General features: G+C 37.2%; 1 protein-coding gene across 1 annotated transcript in view; it reads left to right on the top strand.

Annotated features, from left to right (window-relative positions):
* Nucleotides 1-1487: 1487 nt before the first annotated feature.
* LOC128254145 (protein muscleblind) overlaps nt 1488-8321 on the top strand; it is a 162595-nt gene continuing 155761 nt past the window's right edge. Inside the window, exon 1 of the mRNA XM_052982978.1 lies at nt 1488-1509. The gene's annotated coding sequence lies outside the window, so the exon portion shown is untranslated. The remainder of the gene's footprint in view (nt 1510-8321) is intronic.

Raw genomic sequence — 8321 nt, 5'->3', positions numbered from 1 at the left:
TTTATCACGCTATTCGTTATTACACACTACGCCCCCCTTTCTTGGGAAAAGGTGGAAAGGAAGTGCAATTTAATCCCTGTTGGGCGATTTCAATATGCGGAAGGTGAAATGTGATTCCTACACATGGCGTAAGCCAACTGGAAAGTGGTTAGGCATATTTTAGCCGAGTCCCTAATGCCAAAGTGCAGCCCAAAACGCAGTTCATGCAATAGTGGAAATGTGCAGTAAAATTTTAAAATCTTTCAAAAACTTGGAAACTCTTTCCATTAAAAAAATTATGGCCTATTAGGTTTTTTCTGTTTTCAAATGAAAAGCTATTGAAAATTCAATTTCCTATAAATTGATTTATTTTTATGAGCGCTGGAATATTTGGGAAACTCATGATAGGTAAATTTTTAGCACACCCAATGATACTAAAACATTTTTAAAAGGTTCATAAAAAATTATTAACGCTTTGCCTATAGTTTATTTATATGCAGAAATTCAAATTTGAAAAAAAAATACATATATATTATGTTTTAAGCAATTTTTATAAGCTTTTATTTTTAGGAGATAGTTAGAAACGGTATGGTTTACTCTTTAATAGACTTATTGCCTTCGGCTAAAAAAAACAATATATTTCTTTAAATAAAAAGAGTTTAATCTTTATACTTTTACTTTCGATTTGATCAACATAAATTTGTATAAAACTGTAAATGAAATGTAAAAAAAATGTTGTAAGACAATTTTATTGTCTTTTATTTTCAGAGAAATTAACTGATAAACTTTTTATATTGATGGACTATTTAATAGACTTATTGCCCTCAAAAATAGCTTAACCTTTCTCTTACAGACAAATTAAACTTTTCACGACTTGCTTTCAATTTATAGATTTGATCCACAAACAATTGTTATTAGTGTAAATTACATGTTTTCATGAAAGATTTGGAAAGCTTGAATATGATTGAGTCGGCTGCAATTTGCTTATATTTCCTCTTGACAAAACTTAAATTATTAAATTGATTGCTTTGGATATTCGATATTGGCGATATTGAAGGATTATTTGGGGACTTTTAGCCTCGTCATCGAGTCGCCTTCAGCAGTTCCTGCCTTTCAACTCGCGACTTTCGACTCTCGACGGGCGGTAACGAAAGCATTTAGGCCGAATAGTATAACTGCCAATCTATCAACGTGTTCGGCGACAGGCCGCAAAACTGCAACCGAAACTGCTTCGTTGTAGCAGCTAATAGGGAAATAATTAATTTCCACTTTGATGTGTTGTATGCATATTGAGCCGAGCTGGTAATTAATTCGGCAGTCGCTTGACGGCTTTTGTGCGCAGAGCAGGTTTCAGCCTGCTTCATTGCTCCATTTTCATTTCAATTACCATTTCCATTTCCTTATTCTTTTCGGTTTTCTGGGATGGCCTACTTTCGGAACTGTGTCTCATCTGGTGCATCTACTTCTTACTATACTTGCAGCTTCTTTTTACGTTCCGCCGACTCTCCGTACTTCCCTTCAATTGCATAGGTAAGTTGAACAAAAGTCTCTGATTAGTAGAGCATTCACAGGGAAAGCTGGAGAAAGGGCCAAAGAGAACATTTAAGTGGCAAATCGGGGGAATGGCAGTGAACTATGTGCTTTTATGATAAATGATTTGCGATTTGTGTGCATTCGTTTGCGTTTTATAGACGTTTCATTACCAGTCAGTTCAGTTCCCCTTCCGTTGGCGCATCGTAAAAAAATGATTTCGATTCGCCGACTGCAACGCAGAATCAAATCAAACTGCATGGAAAATTGCCATGCAGAAGGGGGCGGATTTTCCGGATGAAGGGCATGGGTATTTGCATGGATTTTTAGCATCCAATGATTTGGCTTTTAATGCATCACAGAGGTACCATGCACAAAGTTGCCATTCAATCGACATTGATGAGATTGATCTTGCAACTTTGCAACATGCAAACGTGAAAAAGGGCTTTCAAATGGGTTTGAAAGCGCGGAAATTGAATTGAGAAAAGAGTAAACATTTTCACGAAAAAAACTTGAATTTAATTTAAGAAAATAGTATTATAAGAAAATTTGAAGTGCAAATAAAAATGCAATTTTATACATTATAAAAAATGAAGTTAATTCCCGAAAGAAATAAATCTAAAGTGAATTGGAACTTAAAATGGGCACTAATATATTTGTATATATAAGATAAATTATATCTTTTGTGATAAAACACGCTATTGTTTAAAGTTTAAAAATATTTAATAAATGGATTTATAAAATAAAATGTACAACCATAAAAATTTTGATAGACATGAAGAAAAGCGGAAAACCAAACCTAAACTAATAATAAAGTTTAATTGAAATAAATTAATTTCCTATAGACCCAAAGCAATTTAAAATAAAAGCACTCTCAGCTCATACAAGCAATCAAACAAGTTTGAACAATGGGAGTGAAACTTTAAGCCACGAATCCATCCATCAAGTGGCGAGTGTGAAATCGATTGACTTGTTGACCACCTGAGAGGTGTTGACTGCTGACTGCCGACTACTGACTGCCATCAAATTCCCGGCAGCTTCCACTCGAAACGAGAGCCAAGGAATCAAAAGTTCTCCGGGGTCGTGGCAAGTGACTTCGCCACCCCCTTTTCTTCTTTCGGGTTGAGCAGGACACACAAAAGGGGTGCAGAGGGGTGGGGGCTCAACACCCACCCCTGGGAGAAAGGCAGTGACAAAGCCGTCACAGCAAGTATCGTGTTATCCTCTTTGCAAAGGACACGACTCTGTCCTCTCAATGGCTTTAAAATGCAGCAATTAAACCGCAATTTCTATAAAATGCGAAAGAATACGGATGGCAAGTGGAGGGAGCGGGGACAACAATTACGAGATCCATTTAACTTTGGCAGGATGCGAAGAATGCGACACATGTCGCTAAAACTCGACGGGGAGCCAACAAAACTGGCGACACGCCGACTGAACTCACGAGGGGACACACTCGCATCCGCATTCATGTCCTGGCCGCGTTCAAAAGTCAGCGAAAGCACAGAATAAAATAAAATAAAACAAAATCATACGAGGCGGGCAAGAAACTTTGCTATGTCGCTAAAAGCGCACAAATCTTTCCCTGGCAAGCTTTGCAAAATAAGAACCAAAGCAATGCACAGAGAAGGTTTTCGACTATTTAGAAAATTCAATATAAATACAAGTTCAGCTAAAATATTCCTTTCCTTTTTATATAGTAATTCTACATTTTATTTTAATTATAAACTGTTTGAATGTTGTGCCAAGTTATACTTAATTTTCTTTAATATGTGAAAAAACAATTCCAGAAGTTAAAGTTCCCTTTTAATTAGTTATAATACCAGAAACATTTTTTGTTTATATGAAGTGCCAAGATTATACTAATTTTTCCATTGTTATTTAGAAAACCATTCAAGGATTCTTTAAAAAATATACAATACTTTAAAATATGTACAGTTACCTACATTTGGCATAGCTTAACTTTAACTTCACGTTTTACTTAGTAATTGAACATGTTTTTTTAGGTTTAATCTGTTTAAATTCAGTTTCAAATTACACACATTCTTCTTTGAGTGCAGGGACGACAGAGTCGCAGCATCATACAATCAGCACAGGATGTTTTTGCGCTCATTATGCGCCAGCTGCAGCTGCAGAAAATCTTTGCGTCAGCTCGTGTGTGTCCCTGTATCCTTTTGTTGATCCCTCACATAAACATTGAGTAAAAGAAGCTGGATGAATGAAGCAGCATTTGATACTCTTTTTTAATGCTAGAAACCTTTTATAGATATTGTACTTACCAACTATAACAATAGAATGCAGAAATCGCAAAAATGAAAGAATATTTATTAAAAAGTTAACTCCTTTCCTAAATTTAAACTACAAATTCCTGAAGACTTGCCAACTAAATTGGCAAAAACGTATAAACAAAATAATCAAAGAAATTGACTTTTAAATTAAAACAAGTAAATGTTACGAACTTACAATGTGGTTAAATTGGTTCATTATCTGTGAACCAGTCTTGAATCGGTTATGAAATGGCAATAAAAACTGGCTACTAATCGATGGGGCGCTCAAATAAAAACGTTATTAAACCGGGTGCTATTTTTTAATCGAAGCCAATTCAGTTCAATTTGAAAAACGTAACGTTTATGAACTGGCCCCAGGCTTTTATGCGATATCTGATTTAAGTTTAATTTATTGGGTTTTTGAAAAAATGGGTTTTTTAAAATGTTTAAAATATTTGAAATAATGTTTTTTTATGGTCATTCATCCTAATGAGTCTTCTCCAGTAAAAAGGGTACGCAAATGGGAACCATCTAGAGACGAAAATGTCTATTTTGTGCTTTGTTTGTGTACGAGTATGTAAATAAATAAAAGTGATGTACTATGCGTCCCTGCTGGTTGCATTCTTTGAGTGTGTTTTATTCGCAGGTGAGGGTGTGAGTTCGGAAAGTAATATGAGTTTGGGTAGGAGTAGAACTCTCGTACTCGTAACAGTATGTGTGTAATTGAGTTTCACTTGGCGAATAGGCGACCGTCTGACATTGACTTTATTCAGAGCAACGCCTGTTGGCAAGACAAACAACTGAGACACAACGACGCCGGGATTTTCCAGATAAAGGGAATCGGAGAAATGGGGACAAAGGAGTGCGATATGTGCCCGTTTCAGATCTTATTTGCTGAAGTGCAAGCAGAAGTCAAAGGGGCTTAATGCACTTTAGAATTATGTGAGCCATGACAGAGAAGGGCCAAAGAATTATGCGGATTGTTGTTCGCAACATGTCTTGTGGCACTGAGATTAGGAAAATTGGTTTTACAAAATGTGTTTGTAAATTATGTATAGTTTTTATAAGCTATAATGTTTAAGATTATTATCGCGTTGCTACGAATATTCAAAATGGCATAAATAAAATAAAATAAATTTAATCAATATAATTGAATAGAATTTTTGTTATCTTTTCTAAAATATAAAAAACTTATAGTTTGACACGAATGTTTTGAATGGTATATATTAAATCACAAAAATCTACATTGCTTGGATTTATGTTATTTAAAGAGACATTTCAAATTTTCTTATTGGCACGAAGATGCAAAATGGCATAAATAATATTCTTTTGTATTTTGAAATAGAACTGCATTGAGTACCAATTTTGGCGACATATTTCATCTATGCAGCTTCTAAAATCCCTACCATCATTGACATAGTTCCTCACCAAAATCGACATGAATATTTAGTATCGGCCGCAAATATGACGGGATTAAAACCATGAAAAGAAACGCCAGCATAATTGTCGAGTTTTGTGCAGCCAACAGCAGTCAAATGCGATTGACAAACCCACAACACACAACACCCAACACACACACACACACACACACATATCGAATATCGGAGAGAGGTGCTAGAAAAGAGCCACAAAATCCACACAATACCAAACACCAATGCGACTGTGGTCGAAGGGTGAAAATCTGGGGGAAGCTGAAATGATGGAACATCGGCATTTGCAAAACGGCAAAATACTGAATAAGTGATTCAATGAAGTGAATCGGTGATTGAATGCGAATGTGAGGGGGTTTGAAACGGGTTAGAGATTGGGGAGTTTTCAAAAACCTTTTGTAACCGATTTGCCTGCGATTATGGGGCTCTCCAATGCCTTCTGTGGAACGCTTGTATTTAGCACTCTTTTGGGGCTTTCCTTTTGGCCAGGAAATACTCGGGGGATAAAAACGGGTATGCCGGTGAAATGTTTTCAGTTTCTCTTCACAATTTCTGTGATTTTTCCCAGCTCTATCTGGAGCATCCTTCAGAAAAGATTGTGGTAAAACTAGATATAAGACTTTTATGAAAGCAATTGACTGTAGGATAAAGGTATTGGTGTGATTAAGTACAAGTCAAACTGAACTATAGGCAATTTATCGCCTTTTAAACACGTAAAGAATAAAAATATATATCTTAGTTATGTTTTTTTGCCTTATTTAGTGGCTCAAATTCTTATTAAATCTTATTTAAATTCTGAACAGTTTTTTCTTCCGATATAAATTTCTACATACTGAATTGGGCTCTAAAACAACTAAACTATAAAAAATATAAAAAATAAATATTTATTGTTTTAATTGACTTATTTAATAAATTAAAATCGTTTTTATATATATATATATGTTCAGCATTTTATAAGTTCTTATAATTTCGTATTTTTGTGTAGTGCGCTTCAGTTAAGTGTTGCAATACCAAATAAAAAATCGATTAAAATTGGTCAAGAGCCTACTACTTGAGTTAACTGCTACCATACCGATTTTCCTGAATGTTAATCCATTCCTTTGGGTACCTCCTAGTCGATCACTCCCTCTGGAATTTTTTGGCAAATCTTTTATCTTATTTTGGTGCTTGATGCTTGGTGTTTGGTGTTTCGGATTTGGGTTTGAGATTACTCTCTTTTTTGGTGTACGGCTTGTGCCTAATTTGGAGACCATTTCGCATCGCTAATGCTGTGCCACCAGTCGCGCGAGTTCGCGTCACTTGGCAACAGCATTTCGGTGGCAGAGGCAGTGGCAGCCTGGCCAACATGCCAGACCGCTGCCACGCCCCCCATGCCGACGCCCCCTTGGGCAGGGACCTCTCAATCGCCCCTCTTCCTCGTTCTATGGCTGTCATGTCGCTGCATTCAGTCGTGCATACATGAAAGTCAATTAAGCGTATTAAGTGTGTATGTGTGAATGTACATGGGCATGCATGGGTGTTCTGTACCCAATCCCCTTTCTCCGATCCCCTTTCTCCGTTCCCCTTTCTCCGCTCCCCTTTCTCCGCTCCCCTTTCTCCGCCTCCTTGTATCGCGCTTATCATGACATTTCTTGGCATCGCCATCAAACAACAAACGTTGTTCCTCCCCTCGATTTCCCGGATTTCCCTGATTTCCCCGATTTCCCTGAATTCCACGCTTTCCCAACCCTTCGTGCAGTCCAACGTGCAACCCTTTTGCACGGGATTTTGCCTTGATTTCTGTCGCTTCGATTTCTGTGCGAATTGTTTGCGCCTGATTGCGGTTCTTAATTTGCTTAAAGATATCCCAGAAAACGGAATGAGGAAAAAAGGGGAATCTAAAGGGTCACCCAGTTATGGGATCGGCTTATTTTAGTCTGCCTTGTGAATTAATTTGAACTTTGGATGTAGGATTATTTTAAGAACTACAAAAACGTGTACATGAAAGTTTAAATCTATTAATTAATACCTAAGAGTGGTCTAGTAAAAGCATTATAAAGTGACTTGTTAAATATTCATAAAGGATGCAGGTCACAACTAATAATGAAAATTCCTTAATGATATATGGACGACACTATTTAAAAATAAATAAAAATAAACGTACTACCATATTTACATATTTAATAAGTATGAAATTTCAAAGAGTGTTATATATAGTCTTATTAGATACTATAAAGTCGATTATATTTACATTTTGCATTAAATTTGTGAAGGTTATGATCTTGTTTAAAAAGTTTTGAAAACCATTGTTAAGCAATTATACCGTTTAACTATTTAAGATTCGTGTTTAATATTACGTTAATTCTTGGCTCTTCGTAGTCGGAATCAAAAGATTGTTGTGCTGAGCAAATATTTACAAATTCTCATTAGGTTGGTTTGCTTTTCAAACAGCAACTCCATTAACATATCCCAGTGGCAGTGAGCAGCCGCTCCTCTCGCTTCATCCATCGTCGTTTGTCCTGCCATCCTTACATCCTGCCCCAAAGTTTCTTGTCGTTGAACAGAAGACACAAAATTACGCATACGCAGCGTGGTACGGGTGGGTGCGGTGGCAATGGCGGTGGCAGGACTGTTGCATTCGGCAAAGTGCAGAGGATAAGCCGAGAACACACACACACTCACACACTCGCACAGCAGCCAGGACACATGTGAGTCTCCTTTTGGAGTGTTAATTGTCGTATGCAAATTTTTGCGCATGCACAAAATGTAACAAAACACGATTTTGAAAGATGCAAATTGGGTGTTGTCGCTGGAGAGGGGGTGAAGTGTCAAAATAAGCTTTAAATTACGACACCCTTCAGGCCCACCTCCAGGTCCACCCCATTGCTGCTGCTGCTGATCCTGCTCCTGCTGCAGACGTGCGATGTAATTTGCAACTGACAAGAGTGAAAGTTATGCGAAGGCCAGCACAAAAAGTGTCAGGATCTCTGGGGCTGGGATTGGGTGATACTAGGCGAAAATGGGTGAAAATCGGGGGAGGAGGACTTTCCAGGACCTGCAGTGGCTTCAGTTCGGTTCGTTTTTGGCTGCCGGGGACAGCCGCATGCGTGATTGTGACATTTGATTAGGTTGCCTT

This window comes from Drosophila gunungcola (assembly GCF_025200985.1).
Source record: "Drosophila gunungcola strain Sukarami chromosome 2R unlocalized genomic scaffold, Dgunungcola_SK_2 000004F, whole genome shotgun sequence".
Taxonomy (NCBI): domain Eukaryota; kingdom Metazoa; phylum Arthropoda; class Insecta; order Diptera; family Drosophilidae; genus Drosophila; species Drosophila gunungcola.
This window is presented reverse-complemented; position numbering and strand designations above follow the sequence as displayed.